The sequence below is a fragment of the Anabrus simplex genome, chromosome 1 (assembly GCF_040414725.1).
Source record: "Anabrus simplex isolate iqAnaSimp1 chromosome 1, ASM4041472v1, whole genome shotgun sequence".
NCBI lineage: Eukaryota > Metazoa > Arthropoda > Insecta > Orthoptera > Tettigoniidae > Anabrus > Anabrus simplex.
In genome coordinates, this window is record NC_090265.1 from 183060738 (window position 1) to 183079301 (window position 18564).

Genomic DNA, 18564 nt, shown 5'->3' on the forward strand with positions numbered 1-18564 from the left:
AGGGCTCGAAGTTTTAGGCATTAGTTCCTTGTAAAGAGGACCGTAGTAACGTCGCCGGGTATTCTTGCACATTAAATGACGCCAAAGCCATAGTCGTTACGCAGTAAAGTATCAGAGCATGGGACAAATCATATGGTAAGGGAAGTAGGGGCCGTCTGCTGTCTCTACAGAATCCACCGGCACTGCTATGTGGAGCAAACAAACCGCTTATATTAGGTAAGTCTAACAGCAAAAAAAAATGTGTTTACCGTAGCCGTGATCGTCTAGTGGTTAGGACATTGCGTTGTGGCCGCAATAACCCAGGTTCGAATCCTGGTCACGGCAAGCGAACAGATTTTGTCAATTGTAATTACTGAATTCTGATACAGTGCTCATTTAGGAGAAATTATTAAGCTCAGATTTTGTTATGCTTGTCTGTATCTCAAGGAGTTAGATTCATATAGGTTTCTAGTTATTTGGAGAATTTGTAGACTACCTGTATCCCCCTAAATCACTAGCTGGCTCACTGTCTTGCTAAGGGAGTAAGCGTCTCGCAGCTTGAATTTTGGAGAAGATTGGCTCGAATGCCTGCAAAACTAGAGTTTTGGGCTTACGGAACCACAAAGACAGTGAGTTCCTCAGACGTTAAGATGCTAGATTTCAACCCTCAATTTAGGTGGTGCATTGTGGTGCCATAGCAGAATGTTATCATATATTTTATACATCTGCCGTAGGGATACTCTGGCAGCGCGTTAAACGATTATTTCCTCCTTAGCTTCTTTCTTTCTTTCTTAGCCTGTTTACCGTCCATAGATCGCTTCTCTCTCGGACTCATTGAAGGTTCTCACTCTACAGACTCAACGATAATGACCTGGATCGTGGCACCTTGGTTAGGGTGACGAAACTGGGAAGAATTAACTGTGCTCCGCCCAGGTGGCCTTACGGTCATTGCTGTACACGTGCCTTATGGTGTATGGAATGATTGGAAGGGATGGGCACGGATGAGGGAACGAAGTGGCCGAGGCCTTCATTTAGGTACTATCAGGGCATTTGAATTTAGAAGAAGTGTGTAAGCATGGAAATTTACTTTGTGCAATGCTGTTGTGGGGATCGAACACACCTCAACTCAGTCGACCACCCGAGATTAAGGGTACACCGCTCCAGCCCTCGTAACACTGCAATTTTCGTGGAAGTGGCGGTAGATCTTGAATAGTTGCGCCCGGTTAGTGCGAGATCGATCCAGTGCAGTGCAGGGCAGTGTCATGGTGCCTCTGTGGTGAAGCGTTTAGAAGGTGACCGAGCGAAATGCCAACCTTGTAGGACATTCGTATTAAGAAAAATAAATAATTCAAGCAGGGATCATTAGGAGGAGATTGAAAAATAATAATATGAAGTTGAAAATAAATATGCAACGGCCGGGAATCGAACCCGGGCCGCCCGCGTGGCAGGCGAGCATTCTACCACTGAACCACCGTTGCCATGTTATTGATAACTAACATCAACGAAACATGACGTGTTTTCCTTGAAGTTGCATCACATACCGTGCTTAACAGTGACGTTGCAGTACTTTGCTGATAACAGATTGTGTACTCAGCTTCGGGAGTTTAAATCCACGCTTTAGTGTGTGCGTTAACTGAAATAGCATTGAGGGCTCGAAGTTTTAGGCATTAGTTCCTTGTAAAGAGGACCGTAGTAAAGTCGCCCGGTATTCTTGCACATTAAATGTCGCCAAAGCCATAGTCGTTACGCAGTAAAGTATCAGAGCATGGGACAAATCATACGGTAAGGGAAGTAGGGGCCGTCTGGTGCCTCTACAGAATCCACCGGCACTGCTATGTGGAGCAAACAAACCGCTTATATTAGGTAAGACTAACCGCAAAAGAATGTGTTTACCGTAGCCGTGATCGTCTAGTGGTTAGGACATTGCGTTGTGGCCGCAATAACCCAGGTTCGAATCCTGGTCACGGCAAGCGAACAGATTTTGTCAATTGTAATTACTGAATTCTGATACAGTGCTCATTTAGGAGAAATTATTAAGCTCAGATTTTGTTATGCTCGTCTGTATCTCAAGGAGTTAGATTCATATAGGTTTCTAGTTATTTGGAGAATTTGTAGACTACCTGTATCCCCCTAAATCACTAGCTGGCTCACTGTCTTGCTAAGGGAGTAAGCGTCTCGCAGCTTGAATTTTGGAGAAGATTGGCTCGAATGCCTGCAAAACTAGAGTTATGGGCTTACGGAACCACAAAGACAGTGAGTTCCTCAGACGTTAAGATGCTAGATTTCAACCCTCAATTTAGGTGGTGCATTGTGGTGCCATAGCAGAATGTTATCATATATTTTATACATCTGCCGTAGGGATACTCTGGCAGCGCGTTAAACGATTATTTCCTCCTTAGCTTCTTTCTTTCTTTCTTAGCCTGTTTACCGTCCATAGATCGCTTCTCTCTCGGACTCATTGAAGGTTCTCACTCTACAGACTCAACGATAATGACCTGGATCGTGGGACCTTGGTTAGGGTGACGAAACTGGGAAGAATTAACTGTGCTCCGCCCAGGTGGCCTTACGGTCATTGCTGTACACGTGCCTTATGGTGTATGGAATGATTGGAAGGGATGGGCACGGATGAGGGAACGAAGTGGCCGAGGCCTTCATTTAGGTACTATCAGGGCATTTGAATTTAGAAGAAGTGTGTAAGCATGGAAATTTACTTTGTGCAATGCTGTTGTGGGGATCGAAGACACCTCAACTCAGTCGACCACCCGAGATTAAGGGTACACCGCTCCAGCCCTCGTAACACTGCAATTTTCGTGGAAGTGGCGGTAGATCGTGAATTGTTGCGCCCGGGGTGTGCGAGGTCGATCCAGTGCAGTGCAGGGCAGTGTCATGGTGCCTCTGTGGTGATGCGTTTAGAAGGTGACCGAGCGAAATGCCAACCTTGTAGGACATTCGTATTAAGAAAAATAAATAATTCAAGCAGGGAGCATTAGGAGGAGATTGAAAAATAATAATATGAAGTTGAAAAAAAATATGCAACGGCCGGGAATCGAACTCGGGCCGCCCGCTGGCAGGCGAGCATTCTACCACTGAACCACCGTTGCCATGTCACCGATAGCTAACATCAACGAAACCTGACGTGTTTTCCTTGAAGTTGCATCACATACCGTGCTTAATAGTGACGTTCCAGTACTTTGCTTATAACAGATTGTGTACTCAGCTTCGGGAGTTTAAATCCACGCTTTAGTGTGTGCGTTAACTGAAATAGCATTGAGGGCTCGAAGTTTTAGGCATTAGTTCCTTGTAAAGAGGACCGTAGTAACGTCGCCGGGTATTCTTGCACATTAAATGACGCCAAAGCCATAGTCGTTACGCAGTAAAGTATCAGAGCATGGGACAAATCATACGGTAAGGGAAGTAGGGGCCGTCTGCTGTCTCTACAGAATCCACCGGCACTGCTATGTGGAGCAAACAAACCGCTTATATTAGGTAAGACTAACAGCAAAAAAAAATGTGTTTACCGTAGCCGTGATCGTCTAGTGGTTAGGACATTGCGTTGTGGCCGCAATAACCCAGGTTCGAATCCTGGTCACGGCAAGCGAACAGATTTTGTCAATTGTAATTACTGAATTCTGATACAGTGCTCATTTAGGAGAAATTATTAAGCTCAGATTTTGTTATGCTCGTCTGTATCTCAAGGAGTTAGATTCATATAGGTTTCTAGTTATTTGGAGAATTTGTAGACTACCTGTATCCCCCTAAATCACTAGCTGGCTCACTGTCTTGCTAAGGGAGTAAGCGTCTCGCAGCTTGAATTTTGGAGAAGATTGGCTCGAATGCCTGCAAAACTAGAGTTTTGGGCTTACGGAACCACAAAGACAGTGAGTTCCTCAGACGTTAAGATGCTAGATTTCAACCCTCAATTTAGGTGGTGCATTGTGGTGCCATAGCAGAATGTAATCATATATTTTATACATCTGCCGTAGGGATACTCTGGCAGCGCGTTCAACGATTATTTCCTCCTTAGCTTCTTTCTTTCTTTCTTAGCCTGTTTACCGTCCATAGATCGCTTCTCTCTCGGACTCATTGAAGGTTCTCACTCTACAGACTCAACGATAATGACCTGGATCGTGGCACCTTGGTTAGGGTGACGAAACTGGGAAGAATTAACTGTGCTCCGCCCAGGTGGCCTTACGGTCATTGCTGTACACGTGCCTTATGGTGTATGGAATGATTGGAAGGGATGGGCACGGATGAGGGAACGAAGTGGCCGAGGCCTTCATTTAGGTACTATCAGGGCATTTGAATTTAGAAGAAGTGTGTAAGCATGGAAATTTACTTTGTGCAATGCTGTTGTGGGGATCGAACACAAATCAACTCAGTCGACCACCCGAGATTAAGGGTACACCGCTCCAGCCCTCGTAACACTGCAATTTTCGTGGAAGTGGCGGTAGATCGTGAATTGTTGCGCCCGGGGGGTGCGAGGTCGATCTAGTGCAGTGCAGGGCAGTGTCAGGGTGCCTCTGTGGTGAAGCGTTTAGAAGGTGACCGAGCGAAATGCCAACCTTTTAGCACATTCGTATTAAGAAAAATAAATAATTAAAGCAAGGACTATTAGGAGGAGATTGAAAAATAATAATATGAAGTTGAAAATAAATATGCAACGGCCGGGAATCGAACCCGGGCCGCCCGCGTGGCAGGCGAGCATTCTACCACTGAACCACCGTTGCCATGTTATTGATAACTAACATCAACGAAACATGACGTGTTTTCCTTGAAGTTGCATCACATACCGTGCTTAACAGTGACGTTGCAGTACTTTGCTGATAACAGATTGTGTACTCAGCTTCGGGAGTTTAAATCCACGCTTTAGTGTGTGCGTTAACTGAAATAGCATTGAGGGCTCGAAGTTTTAGGCATTAGTTCCTTGTAAAGAGGACCGTAGTAAAGTCGCCCGGTATTCTTGCACATTAAATGTCGCCAAAGCCATAGTCGTTACGCAGTAAAGTATCAGAGCATGGGACAAATCATACGGTAAGGGAAGTAGGGGCCGTCTGCTGCCTCTACAGAATCCACCGGCACTGCTATGTGGAGCAAACAAACCGCTTATATTAGGTAAGACTAACCGCAAAAGAATGTGTTTACCGTAGCCGTGATCGTCTAGTGGTTAGGACATTGCGTTGTGGCCGCAATAACCCAGGTTCGAATCCTGGTCACGGCAAGCGAACAGATTTTGTCAATTGTAATTACTGAATTCTGATACAGTGCTCATTTAGGAGAAATTATTAAGCTCAGATTTTGTTATGCTCGTCTGTATCTCAAGGAGTTAGATTCATATAGGTTTCTAGTTATTTGGAGAATTTGTAGACTACCTGTATCCCCCTAAATCACTAGCTGGCTCACTGTCTTGCTAAGGGAGTAAGCGTCTCGCAGCTTGAATTTTGGAGAAGATTGGCTCGAATGCCTGCAAAACTAGAGTTATGGGCTTACGGAACCACAAAGACAGTGAGTTCCTCAGACGTTAAGATGCTAGATTTCAACCCTCAATTTAGGTGGTGCATTGTGGTGCCATAGCAGAATGTTATCATATATTTTATACATCTGCCGTAGGGATACTCTGGCAGCGCGTTAAACGATTATTTCCTCCTTAGCTTCTTTCTTTCTTTCTTAGCCTGTTTACCGTCCATAGATCGCTTCTCTCTCGGACTCATTGAAGGTTCTCACTCTACAGTCTCAACGATAATGACCTGTATGGTGGCACCTTGGTTAGGGTGACGAAACTGGGAAGAATTAACTGTGCTCCGCCCAGGTGGCCTTACGGTCATTGCTGTACACGTGCCTTATGGTGTATGGAATGATTGGAAGGGATGGGCACGGATGAGGGAACGAAGTGGCCGAGGCCTTCATTTAGGTACTATCAGGGCATTTGAATTTAGAAGAAGTGTGTAAGCATGGAAATTTACTTTGTGCAATGCTGTTGTGGGGATCGAAGACACCTCAACTCAGTCGACCACCCGAGATTAAGGGTACACCGCTCCAGCCCTCGTAACACTGCAATTTTCGTGGAAGTGGCGGTAGATCGTGAATTGTTGCGCCCGGGGTGTGCGAGGTCGATCCAGTGCAGTGCAGGGCATTGTCATGGTGCCTCTGTGGTGAAGCGTTTAGAAGGTGACCGAGCGAAATGCCAACCTTGTAGGACATTCGTATTAAGAAAAATAAATAATTCAAGCAGGGAGCATTAGGAGGAGATTGAAAAATAATAATATGAAGTTAAAAAAAAATATGCAACGGCCGGGAATCGAACTCGGGCCGCCCGCTGGCAGGCGAGCATTCTACCACTGAACCACCGTTGCCATGTCACAGATAGCTAACATCAACGAAACCTGACGTGTTTTCCTTGAAGTTGCATCACATACCGTGCTTAATAGTGACGTTCCAGTACTTTGCTTATAACAGATTGTGTACTCAGCTTCGGGAGTTTAAATCCACGCTTTAGTGTGTGCGTTAACTGAAATAGCATTGAGGGCTCGAAGTTTTAGGCATTAGTTCCTTGTAAAGAGGACCGTAGTAACGTCGCCGGGTATTCTTGCACATTAAATGACGCCAAAGCCATAGTCGTTACGCAGTAAAGTATCAGAGCATGGGACAAATCATACGGTAAGGGAAGTAGGGGCCGTCTGCTGTCTCTACAGAATCCACCGGCACTGCTATGTGGAGCAAACAAACCGCTTATATTAGGTAAGACTAACAGCAAAAAAAAATGTGTTTACCGTAGCCGTGATCGTCTAGTGGTTAGGACATTGCGTTGTGGCCGCAATAACCCAGGTTCGAATCCTGGTCACGGCAAGCGAACAGATTTTGTCAATTGTAATTACTGAATTCTGATACAGTGCTCATTTAGGAGAAATTATTAAGCTCAGATTTTGTTATGCTCGTCTGTATCTCAAGGAGTTAGATTCATATAGGTTTCTAGTTATTTGGAGAATTTGTAGACTACCTGTATCCCCCTAAATCACTAGCTGGCTCACTGTCTTGCTAAGGGAGTAAGCGTCTCGCAGCTTGAATTTTGGAGAAGATTGGCTCGAATGCCTGCAAAACTAGAGTTTTGGGCTTACGGAACCACAAAGACAGTGAGTTCCTCAGACGTTAAGATGCTAGATTTCAACCCTCAATTTAGGTGGTGCATTGTGGTGCCATAGCAGAATGTTATCATATATTTTATACATCTGCCGTAGGGATACTCTGGCAGCGCGTTAAACGATTATTTCCTCCTTAGCTTCTTTCTTTCTTTCTTAGCCTGTTTACCGTCCATAGATCGCTTCTCTCTCGGACTCATTGAAGGTTCTCACTCTACAGACTCAACGATAATGACCTGGATCGTGGCACCTTGGTTAGGGTGACGAAACTGGGAAGAATTAACTGTGCTCCGCCCAGGTGGCCTTACGGTCATTGCTGTACACGTGCCTTATGGTGTATGGAATGATTGGAAGGGATGGGCACGGATGAGGGAACGAAGTGGCCGAGGCCTTCATTTAGGTACTATCAGGGCATTTGAATTTAGAAGAAGTGTGTAAGCATGGAAATTTACTTTGTGCAATGCTGTTGTGGGGATCGAACACACCTCAACTCAGTCGACCACCCGAGATTAAGGGTACACCGCTCCAGCCCTCGTAACACTGCAATTTTCGTGGAAGTGGCGGTAGATCGTGAATAGTTGCGCCCGGTTAGTGCGAGATCGATCCAGTGCAGTGCAGGGCAGTGTCATGGTGCCTCTGTGGTGAAGCGTTTAGAAGGTGACCGAGCGAAATGCCAACCTTGTAGGACATTCGTATTAAGAAAAATAAATAATTCAAGCAGGGATCATTAGGAGGAGATTGAAAAATAATAATATGAAGTTGAAAAAAATTATGCAACGGCCGGGAATCAAACTCGGGCCGCCCGCTGGCAGGCGAGCATTCTACCACTGAACCACCGTTGCCATGTCACCGATAGCTAACATCAACGAAATCTGACGTGTTTTCCTTGAAGTTGCATCACATACCGTGCTTAACAGTGACGTTGCAGTACTTTGCTGATAACAGATTGTGTACTCAGCTTCGGGAGTTCAAATCCACGCTTTAGTGTGTGCGTTAACTGAAATAGCATTGAGGGCTCGAAGTTTTAGGCATTAGTTCCTTGTAAAGAGGACCGTAGTAAAGTCGCCCGGTATTCTTGCACATTAAATGTCGCCAAAGCCATAGTCGTTACGCAGTAAAGTATCAGAGCATGGGACAAATCATACGGTAAGGGAAGTAGGGGCCGTCTGCTACCTCTACAGAATCCACCGGCACTGCTATGTGGAGCAAACAAACGGCTTATATTAGGTAAGACTAACCGCAAAAGAATGTGTTTACCATAGCCGTGATCGTCTAGTGGTTAGGACATTGCGTTGTGGCCACAATAACCCAGGTTCGAATCCTGGTCACGGCAAGCGAACAGATTTTGTCAATTGTAATTACTGAATTCTGATACAGTGCTCATTTAGGAGAAATTATTAAGCTCAGATTTTGTTATGCTCGTCTGTATCTCACGGAGTTAGATTCATATCGGTTTCTAGCAATTTGGAGAATTTGTAGACTACTTGTATCCCCCTAAATCACTAGCTGGCTCACTGTCTTGCTAAGGGAGTAAGCGTCTCGCAGCTTGAATTTTGGAGAAGATTGGCTCGAATGCCTGCAAAACTAGAGTTATGGGCTTACGGAACCACAAAGACAGTGAGTTCCTCAGACGTTAAGATGCTAGATTTCAACCCTCAATTTAGGTGGTGCATTGTGGTGCCATAGCAGAATGTAATCATATATTTTATACATCTGCCGTAGGGATACTCTGGCAGCGCGTTAAACGATTATTTCCTCCTTAGCTTCTTTCTTTCTTTCTTAGCCTGTTTACCGTCCATAGATCGCTTCTCTCTCGGACTCATTGAAGGTTCTCACTCTACAGACTCAACGATAATGACCTGGATCGTGGCACCTTGGTTAGGGTGACGAAACTGGGAAGAATTAACTGTGCTCCGCCCAGGTGGCCTTACGGTCATTGCTGTACACGTGCCTTATGGTGTATGGAATGATTGGAAGGGATGGGCACGGATGAGGGAACGAAGTGGCCGAGGCCTTCATTTAGGTACTATCAGGGCATTTGAATTTAGAAGAAGTGTGTAAGCATGGAAATTTACTTTGTGCAATGCTGTTGTGGGGATCGAACACACCTCAACTCAGTCGACCACCCGAGATTAAGGGTACACCGCTCCAGCCCTCGTAACACTGCAATTTTCGTGGAAGTGGCGGTAGATCGTGAATTGTTGCGCCCGGGGGGTGCGAGGTCGATCCAGTGCAGTGCAGGGCAGTGTCATGGTGCCTCTGTGGTGAAGCGTTTAGAAGGTGACCGAGCGAAATGCCAACCTTGTAGGACATTCGTATGAAGAAAAATATATAATTCAAGCAGGGAGCATTAGGAGGAGATTGAAAAATAATAATATGAAGTTGAAAATAAATATGCAACGGCCGGGAATCGAACCCGGGCCGCCCGCGTGGCAGTCGAGCATTCTACCACTGAACCACGGTTGCCATGTCGCCGACAGCTAACATCAACGAAACCTGACGTATTTTCCTTGAAGTTGCATCACATACCGTGCTTAATAGTGACGTTGCAGTACTTTGCTTATAACAGATTGTGTACTCAGCTTCGGGAGTTTAAATCCACGCTTTAGTGTGTGCGTTAACTGAAATAGCATTGAGGGCTCGAAGTTTTAGGCATTAGTTCCTTGTAAAGAGGACCGTAGTAACGTTGCCGGGTATTCTTGCACATTAAATGACGCCAAAGCCATAGTCGTTACGCAGTAAAGTATCAGAGCATGGGACAAATCATACGGTAAGGGAAGTAGGGGCCGTCTGCTGTCACTACAGAATCCACCGGCACTGCTATGTGGAGCAAACAAACCGCTTATATTAGGTAAGACTAACCGCAAAGGCATGTGGTTACTGTAGCCGTGATCGTCTAGTGGTTAGGACATTGCGTTGTGGCCGCAATAACCCAGGTTCGAATCCTGGTCACGGCAAGCGAACAGATTTTGTCAATTGTAATTACTGAATTCTGATACAGTGCTCATTTAGGAGAAATTATTAAGCTCAGATTTTGTTATGCTCGTCTGTATCTCAAGGAGTTAGATTCATATAGGTTTCTAGCAATTTGGAGAATTTGTAGACTACCTGTATCCCCCTAAATCACTAGCTGGCTCACTGTCTTGCTAAGGGAGTAAGCGTCTCGCAGCTTGAATTTTGGAGAAGATTGGCTCGAATGCCTGCAAAACTAGAGTTATGGGCTTACGGAACCACAAAGACAGTGAGTTCCTCAGACGTTAAGATGCTAGATTTCAACCCTCAATTTAGGTGGTGCATTGTGGTGCCATAGCAGAATGTTATCATATATTTTATACATCTGCCGTAGGGATACTCTGGCAGCGCGTTAAACGATTATTTCCTCCTTAGCTTCTTTCTTTCTTTCTTAGCCTGTTTACCGTCCATAGATCGCTTCTCTCTCGGACTCATTGAAGGTTCTCACTCTACAGACTCAACGATAATGACCTGGATCGTGGCACCTTGGTTAGGGTGACGAAACTGGGAAGAATTAACTGTGCTCCGCCCAGGTGGCCTTACGGTCATTGCTGTACACGTGCCTTATGGTGTATGGAATGATTGGAAGGGATGGGCACGGATGAGGGAACGAAGTGGCCGAGGCCTTCATTTAGGTACTATCAGGGCATTTGAATTTAGAAGAAGTGTGTAAGCATGGAAATTTACTTTGTGCAATGCTGTTGTGGGGATCGAACACACCTCAACTCAGTCGACCACCCGAGATTAAGGGTACACCGCTCCAGCCCTCGTAACACTGCAATTTTCGTGGAAGTGGCGGTAGATCGTGAATTGTTGCGCCCGGGGGTGTGCGAGGTCGATCCAGTGCAGTGCAGGGCAGTGTCATGGTGCCTCTGTGGTGAAACGTTTAGAAGGTGACCGAGCGAAATGCCAACCTTGTAGGACATTCGTATTAAGAAAAATAAATAATTCAAGCAGGGAGCATTAGGAGGAGAATGAAAAATAATAATATGAAGTTGAAAATAAATATGCAACGGCCGGGAATCGAACCCGGGCCGCCCGCGTGGCAGGCGAGCATTCTACCACTGAACCACCGTTGCCATGTCACCGATAGCTAACATCAACGAAACCTGACGTGTTTTCCTTGAAGTTGCATCACATACCGTGCTTAACAGTGACGTTGCAGTACTTTGCTGATGACAGATTGTGTACTCAGCTTCGGGAGTTCAAATCCATGCTTTAGTGTGTGCGTTAACTGAAATAGCATTGAGGGCTCGAAGTTTTAGGCATTAGTTCCTTGTAAAGAGGACCGTAGTAAAGTCGCCGGGTATTCTTGCACATTAAATGTCGCCAAAGCCATAGTCGTTACGCAGTAAAGTATCAGACTTGACTTACTTGACTTAATTCCTGTTGTTCCTTGTGGAACATAGGGCATCAACAAAGCATCTCCATCTGATCCTGTTGTCAGCCAACCTCTTCACCTCTCTCCATATCTTGCCTTCTTCCATTGCCTCCATGTGTACAGATCTTCGCCACGTTTTTTTGGGCCTTCCTCTCCTCCTTTTACCCTGCGGGTTCCAATCCAGTGCCTCTCTCTCGATGGCTTCATTCCCTTTCCTCAACGTATGCCCTATCCATTTCCATTTCCGCCGCTTTATCTGTATGGCCATCTCGGTTTCACCCGTCCTTCTCCATAGTTCATGATTGGAGATTACTTCCGGCCAGTAGATGTTTAAAATCTTCCTTAAACAGCGGTTGACAAAGGTCTGCAACTTGGAGGTAATCACTTTAGTCACCTTCCAGGTCTCGGACCCATACAGTAGAACAGCCTTGACATTACTTCGGAAAATGCGAAGTTTGGTCCTGATAGATATTTTGTTGTTCTTCCATACCGGATAGAGCCGAACAAAGGCACCGTTCGCTTTTTGTATACGTTGAGAAACATCCTGTACTGCTCCTCCATCTTTGGAAACTACACTGCCCAAGTAGGTGAAACTATCCACATCCTCTATCGGTTCATCGCTGGAGACAAATGGGTCTAGTTTGTTGGTGTTCATCCTTAGGGCCTTGGTCTTCTTTGAGTTAATCGTTAGTCCCACCTTTTTTCCTTCTTTTACCAAGTCTTCAATCTTTGATTGCATTTCACCATGTGCCTCAGACAGGAGACACACATCGTCAGCGAAGTCTAGGTCTTCTAACCTATTTGCCAATCCCCACTGGATACCACGTTTCACATTTCGCGTTACATTTCGCATTACCGCATCAATCACCACCAGGAACAAGGTTGGCGAGAGGATACAACCTTGACGTACTCCTGAACGTACAGATATAGGTTCAGATACACGGCCCTCATGTATGACTCTGCATGTATAATCACGGTATGTTTCCTGAATGAGGTTGGTAATTTGTGATGGCACACCATACCGCTTCACTTCCTTCCACATAGCTTCTCTGTTGATCGAATCAAAAGCTTTTTCGAAATCGATGAACACTGCATAGAGGCGAGATGACCATTCAGCACACTGCTCCAGAATTATCCTCAAGGTGTTTATTTGGTCTACACACGAGCGGTTTGATCGAAAGCCTGCCTGTTCCCGTCGGAGCCTCAAGTTGATATACTCCTTAATTCTGTTTAACAAAACCCTGGTGAAGACTTTGCCAGGGATTGAAAGAAGCGTAATGCCCCTCCAGTTGTTACAATTTGACGTATCGCCCTTCTTTGGCAACTTCACCAGTAACCCACATTTCCAATCTGTCGGCATTTCTCCATTAAGCCATATCTTCTCAAATAGCGGCTGCAACATATTGGCAGTGGTATCCATATCAACCTTCATGACTTCTGCTGGAATATTGTCAACACCTGCTGCCTTACCAATATGTAACTCTCTCAATGCCCGCTTGATTTCCTCCACTGTTGGAATGCAGACTTTAATCCTTGGGTCAGGCTGGGTTTCTTCCTCTTCTTCGCCTTCTCCTGCATCTACTTGCTCCTCCAAGGAGTGGTTTAACACTGCAGAGAAATGTTCCTGCCATCGCTTCAGTTGATCCTCGGAGTTTGTTAGGAGGACACCATCTTTGTTTCTGACTGGACGGTTTTTCTGCATCTGCTTCCTTGCCAGAACTCTGGTGATGGTATAGAGTTCTCTAAGATTTCCCTCTCTGGCTGCCTCCTCTGCTTGTTGAGATAGGTCATCTATCCATTTCCTTTGATCTCTCCTCACACTTCTCTTTACTTCCTTATCCTTCACAGCATATTTGGATTGCAATTCTGCCTTCCTTGCTCGTGTCTTACATGCATTCATTACTTCCTTTATCTCTTTCCTTTGTCTGATAATTTCCCATGTCTGGTCAGTCATCCAGTCTTTTTTCCTCCTGTCCTTAAAACCCAGGATATTTTCACTTACTTCAGTAAATACAGATCTAGTCTTCACCCATTTTTCCTCAATAGTTTCATCCTCCACCTCAGTGAGTGCTTGGAATCGATTCTTTAGTTCTATCCTGAAGGCTTCTTTCACATTTCTGTCATCCCTTAGCTTTCCAACATCATATCGCTTCCTTATTTGCTCTATCCTTCTCTTCTGTGCCTGTATTTTCATTCTAAAGGTAGCCACAACAAGATGGTGATCACTACCAATGTCTGCACCTCTCTTATTCCTCACATCCAACAATGAACTCCTCCACCTTCGTTCAATAGCCACATGATCTATCTGGTTTTCTGTCCTATGATCCGGTGATACCCATGTCACCTTATGGCAGTCTTTATGTGGAAATATAGTACCACCAATAACCAAATCGTGGCTTGCACAGAAGTCCACAAATAGCTGTCCATTCTCATTTCGTTCCCCTAAACCATGCCTTCCCATAATATGTTCAAGTCCTTCGTTGTCCTGTCCCACTTTTGCATTCAAATCTCCTCCAACTAGGATGATATCCTTCCTTTTCTGTTTCTTAACCGTTCTATTAAGATGTCCATAGAACGTCTGTTTGTCTTCCTCCTCCGCTGACTCCGTAGGTGCATAGCATACTATCAACACAATGTTTCTAATATTGGTCTTAAAACGTGCCACTATTATCCTTTCCGTCACTGGGTACCACTCCATAAGGCTCCTCTTGGCCTCCTTATCCATTAATATACCCACACCTCCATAACTCGCTCCGTCGCCCTCGGGTCTTCCAGAGTATATAAATGTAGCTCCATCATGGGTTGCCAGTTCCCCAAACTCACTCCATCTTACCTCACTCAAACCTAGGATGTTCAGGCCATAACTCCTCATACATGCCACTGCCTGTCGTAGCCTTCCACTTTCCCGCAGAGTCCTCACATTCCATAGCCCAATTTTCGTTAGCCTTTTCAAGCCAAAGGTCGTCATCTTCAGATCCGTCCGGTTTCTCATTGTTGATGTTTCTGTAATAAGGTAATTTAAGGTTGTGCGAGTTATTGGCCCACAGCACCCGAGCTTGGTGGTGGGGCTGCCACCTACGCCTCCAAGCCTGCTGTTTTCTGTTGGGGTAGTCTCCCTTAGCCTTTGAAGATCCCTCTTCACCACAAGGCAGTGGTTTTCCTCTTTATTTTACCCCAAGAGGAAGGGTTACCTCCTCCGCCAACTTTGCCGTACCAAAGGTCTCCTTCTCCGCCTCAGTTGCCGTTAAGGACTTCACCAGAGCCCCGTTAGCCGTTACTTTTCAGGGTTCCTGTAAGGCCTTCACAGCTACCGTAGCGGTCCTGGGGCACACAAGGTCCCCGCTGTACTTCACCCTTACAGGCTATCCCCTACTTCGTACCGTTGCCCGTCCCCCACGACGTGGACGAGGGGTTGGACTTATGGGGGACAAAGTATCAGAGCATGGGACAAATCATACGGTAAGGGAAGTAGGGGCCGTCTGCTGTCTCTACAGAATCCACCGGCACTGCTATGTGGAGCAAACAAACCGCTTATATTAGGTAAGACTAACCGCAAAGGAATGTGTTTACCGTAGCCGTGATCGTCTAGTGGTTAGGACATTGCGTTGTGGCCGCAATAACCCAGGTTCGAATCCTGGTCACGGCAAGCGAACAGATTTTGTCAATTGTAATTACTGAATTCTGATACAGTGCTCATTTAGGAGAAATTATTAAGCTCAGATTTTGTTATGCTCGTCTGTATCTCAAGGAGTTAGATTCATATAGGTTTCTAGCAATTTGGAGAATTTGTAGACTACCTGTATCCCCCTAAATCACTAGCTGGCTCACTGTCTTGCTAAGGGAGTAAGCGTCTCGCAGCTTGAATTTTGGAGAAGATTGGCTCGAATGCCTGCAAAACTAGAGTTATGGGCTTACGGAACCACAAAGACAGTGAGTTCCTCAGACGTTAAGATGCTAGATTTCAACCCTCAATTTAGGTGGTGCATTGTGGTGCCATAGCAGAATGTAATCATATATTTCATACATCTGCCGTAGGGATATTCTGGCAGCGCGTTAAACGATTATTTCCTCCTTAGCTTCTTTCTTTCTTTCTTAGCCTGTTTACCGTCCATAGATCGCTTCTCTCTCGGACTCATTGAAGGTTCTCACTCTACAGACTCAACGATAATGACCTGGATCGTGGCACCTTGGTTAGGGTGACGAAACTGGGAAGAATTAACTGTGCTCCGCCCAGGTGGCCTTACGGTCATTGCTGTACACGTGCCTTATGGTGTATGGAATGATTGGAAGGGATGGGCACGGATGAGGGAACGAAGTGGCCGAGGCCTTCATTTAGGTACTACCAGGGCATTTGAATTTAGAAGAAGTGTGTAAGCATGGAAATTTACTTTGTGCAATGCTGTTGTGGGGATCGAACACACCTCAACTCAGTCGACCACCCGAGATTAAGGGTACACCGCTCCAGCCCTCGTAACACTGCAATTTTCGTGGAAGTGGCGCTAGATCGTGAATAGTTGCGCCCGGGGGGTGCAAGATCGATCCAGTGCAGTGCAGGGCAGTGTCATGGTGCCTCTGTGGTGAAGCGTTTAGAAGGTGACCGAGCGAAATGCCAACCTTGTAGGACATTCGTATTAAGAAAAATAAATAATTCAAGCAGGGATCATTAGGAGGAGATTGAAAAATAATAATATGAAGTTGAAAATAAATATGCAACGGCCGGGAATCGAACCCGGGCCGCCCGCGTGGCAGGCGAGCATTCTACCACTGAACCACCGTTGCCATGTCACCGATAGCTAACATCAACGAAACCTGACGTGTTTTCCTTGAAGTTGCATCACATACCGTGCTTAATAGTGACGTTGCAGTACTTTGCTTATAACAGATTGTGTACTCAGCTTCGGGAGTTTAAATCCACGCTCTAGTGTGTGTGTTAACTGAAATAGCATTGAGGGCTCGAAGTTTTAGGCATTAGTTCCTTGTAAAGAGGACCGTAGTAACGTCGCCGGGTATTCTTGCACATTAAATGACGCCAAAGCCATAGTCGTTACGCAGTAAAGTATCAGAGCATGGGACAAATCATACGGTAAGGGAAGTAGGGGCCGTCTGCTGTCTCTACAGAATCCACCGGCACTGCTATGTGGAGCAAACAAACCGCTTATATTAGGTAAGACTAACCGCAAAGGAATGTGTTTACCGTAGCCGTGATCGTCTAGTGGTTAGGACATTGCGTTGTGGCCGCAATAACCCAGGTTCGAATCCTGGTCACGGCAAGCGAACAGATTTTGTCAATTGTAATTACTGAATTCTGATACAGTGCTCATTTAGGAGAAATTATTAAGCTCAGATTTTGTTATGCTCGTCTGTTTCTCAAGGAGTTAGATTCATATAGGTTTCTAGCAATTTGGAGAATTTGTAGACTACCTGTATCCCCCTAAATCACTAGCTGGCTCACTGTCTTGCTAAGGGAGTAAGCGTCTCGCAGCTTGAATTTTGGAGAAGATTGGCTCGAATGCCTGCAAAACTAGAGTTATGGGCTTACGGAACCACAAAGACAGTGAGTTCCTCAGACGTTAAGATGCTAGATTTCAACCCTCAATTTAGGTGGTGCATTGTGGTGCCATAGCAGAATGTTATCATATATTTTATACATCTGCCGTAGGGATACTCTGGCAGCTCGTTAAACGATTATTTCCTCCTTAGCTTCTTTCTTTCTTTCTTAGCCTGTTTACCGCCCATAGATCGCTTCTCTCTCGGACTCATTGAAGGTTCTCACTCTATAGACTCAACGATAATGACCTGGATCGTGGCACCTTGGTTAGGGTGACGAAACTGGGAAGAATTAACTGTGCTCCGCCCAGGTGGCCTTACGGCCATTGCTGTACACGTGCCTTATGGTGTATGGAATGATTGGAAGGGATGGGCACGGATGAGGGAACGAAGTGGCCGAGGCCTTCATTTAGGTACTATCAGGGCATTTGAATTTAGAAGAAGTGTGTAAGCATGGAAATTTACTTTGTGCAATGCTGTTGTGGGGATCGAACACACCTCAACTCAGTCGACCACCCGAGATTAAGGGTACACCGCTCCGGCCCTCGTATCACTGCAGTTTTCGTGGAAGTGGCGGTAGATCGTGAATTGTTGCGCCCGGGGGGTGCGAGGTCGATCCAGTGCAGTGCAGGGCAGTGTCATGGTGCCTCTGTGGTGAAGCGTTTAGAAGGTGACCGAGCGAAATGCCAACCTTTTATTACATTCGTATTAAGAAAAATAAATAATTAAAGCAAGGACTATTAGGAGGAGATTGAAAAATAATAATATGAAGTTGAAAATAAATATGCAACGGCCGGGAATCGAACCCGGGCTCCCGCGTGGCAGGCGAGCATTCTACTACTGAACCACCGTTGCCATGTCACCGATAGCTAACATCAACGAAACCTGACGTGTTTTCCTTGAAGTTGCATCACATACCGTGCTTAATAGTGACGTTGCAGCACTTTGCTTATAACAGATTGTGTACTCAGCTTCGGGAGTTTAAATCCACGCTTTAGTGTGTGCGTTAACTGAAATAGCATTGAGGGCTCGAAGTTTTAGGCATTAGTTCCTTGTAAAGAGGACCGTAGTAACGTCGCCGGGTATTCTTGCACATTAAATGACGCCAAAGCCATAGTCGTTACGCAGTAAAGTATCAGAGCATGGGACAAATCATACGGTAAGGGAAGTAGGGGCCGTCTGCTGTCTCTACAGAATCCACCGGCACTGCTATGTGGAGCAAACAAACCGCCTATATTAGGTAAGACTAACCGCAAAGGAATGTGTTTACCGTAGCCGTGATCGTCTAGTGGTTAGGACATTGCGTTGTGGCCGCAATAACCCAGGTTCGAATCCTGGTCACGGCAAGCGAACAGATTTTGTCAATTGTAATTACTGAATTCTGATACAGTGCTCATTTAGGAGAAATTATTAAGCTCAGATTTTGTTATGCTCGTCTGTATCTCAAGGAGTTAGATTCATATAGGTTTCTAGCAATTTGGAGAATTTGTAGACTACCTGTATCCCCCTAAA

At 45.5% G+C, this 18564-nt stretch overlaps 16 non-coding genes across 16 annotated transcripts; 10 read left to right on the plus strand and 6 right to left on the minus strand.

The window, feature by feature from the left end:
- Nucleotides 1–252: 252 nt before the first annotated feature.
- On the plus strand, nt 253–324 carry TRNAH-GUG (transfer RNA histidin (anticodon GUG)). The gene has a single exon. It is a non-coding gene; the product is annotated as a tRNA-His (tRNA).
- A 1062-nt stretch (nt 325–1386) lies between these two features.
- On the minus strand, nt 1387–1457 carry TRNAG-GCC (transfer RNA glycine (anticodon GCC)). The gene has a single exon. It is a non-coding gene; the product is annotated as a tRNA-Gly (tRNA).
- Nucleotides 1458–1876: 419 nt separating this feature from the next.
- On the plus strand, nt 1877–1948 carry TRNAH-GUG (transfer RNA histidin (anticodon GUG)). The gene has a single exon. It is a non-coding gene; the product is annotated as a tRNA-His (tRNA).
- Nucleotides 1949–3501: 1553 nt separating this feature from the next.
- TRNAH-GUG (transfer RNA histidin (anticodon GUG)) lies at nt 3502–3573 on the plus strand. The gene has a single exon. It is a non-coding gene; the product is annotated as a tRNA-His (tRNA).
- A 1062-nt stretch (nt 3574–4635) lies between these two features.
- TRNAG-GCC (transfer RNA glycine (anticodon GCC)) lies at nt 4636–4706 on the minus strand. The gene has a single exon. It is a non-coding gene; the product is annotated as a tRNA-Gly (tRNA).
- A 419-nt stretch (nt 4707–5125) lies between these two features.
- Nucleotides 5126–5197, plus strand: TRNAH-GUG (transfer RNA histidin (anticodon GUG)). The gene has a single exon. It is a non-coding gene; the product is annotated as a tRNA-His (tRNA).
- Nucleotides 5198–6750: 1553 nt separating this feature from the next.
- On the plus strand, nt 6751–6822 carry TRNAH-GUG (transfer RNA histidin (anticodon GUG)). Its single transcript has one exon. It is a non-coding gene; the product is annotated as a tRNA-His (tRNA).
- A 1551-nt stretch (nt 6823–8373) lies between these two features.
- Nucleotides 8374–8445, plus strand: TRNAH-GUG (transfer RNA histidin (anticodon GUG)). The gene has a single exon. It is a non-coding gene; the product is annotated as a tRNA-His (tRNA).
- A 1062-nt stretch (nt 8446–9507) lies between these two features.
- Nucleotides 9508–9578, minus strand: TRNAG-GCC (transfer RNA glycine (anticodon GCC)). Its single transcript has one exon. It is a non-coding gene; the product is annotated as a tRNA-Gly (tRNA).
- Nucleotides 9579–9997: 419 nt separating this feature from the next.
- On the plus strand, nt 9998–10069 carry TRNAH-GUG (transfer RNA histidin (anticodon GUG)). Its single transcript has one exon. It is a non-coding gene; the product is annotated as a tRNA-His (tRNA).
- Nucleotides 10070–11132: 1063 nt separating this feature from the next.
- On the minus strand, nt 11133–11203 carry TRNAG-GCC (transfer RNA glycine (anticodon GCC)). The gene has a single exon. It is a non-coding gene; the product is annotated as a tRNA-Gly (tRNA).
- Nucleotides 11204–15079: 3876 nt separating this feature from the next.
- On the plus strand, nt 15080–15151 carry TRNAH-GUG (transfer RNA histidin (anticodon GUG)). Its single transcript has one exon. It is a non-coding gene; the product is annotated as a tRNA-His (tRNA).
- A 1062-nt stretch (nt 15152–16213) lies between these two features.
- On the minus strand, nt 16214–16284 carry TRNAG-GCC (transfer RNA glycine (anticodon GCC)). The gene has a single exon. It is a non-coding gene; the product is annotated as a tRNA-Gly (tRNA).
- Nucleotides 16285–16703: 419 nt separating this feature from the next.
- On the plus strand, nt 16704–16775 carry TRNAH-GUG (transfer RNA histidin (anticodon GUG)). Its single transcript has one exon. It is a non-coding gene; the product is annotated as a tRNA-His (tRNA).
- Nucleotides 16776–17837: 1062 nt separating this feature from the next.
- TRNAG-GCC (transfer RNA glycine (anticodon GCC)) lies at nt 17838–17907 on the minus strand. The gene has a single exon. It is a non-coding gene; the product is annotated as a tRNA-Gly (tRNA).
- A 419-nt stretch (nt 17908–18326) lies between these two features.
- Nucleotides 18327–18398, plus strand: TRNAH-GUG (transfer RNA histidin (anticodon GUG)). Its single transcript has one exon. It is a non-coding gene; the product is annotated as a tRNA-His (tRNA).
- The last annotated feature ends 166 nt before the right edge of the window (nt 18399–18564 follow it).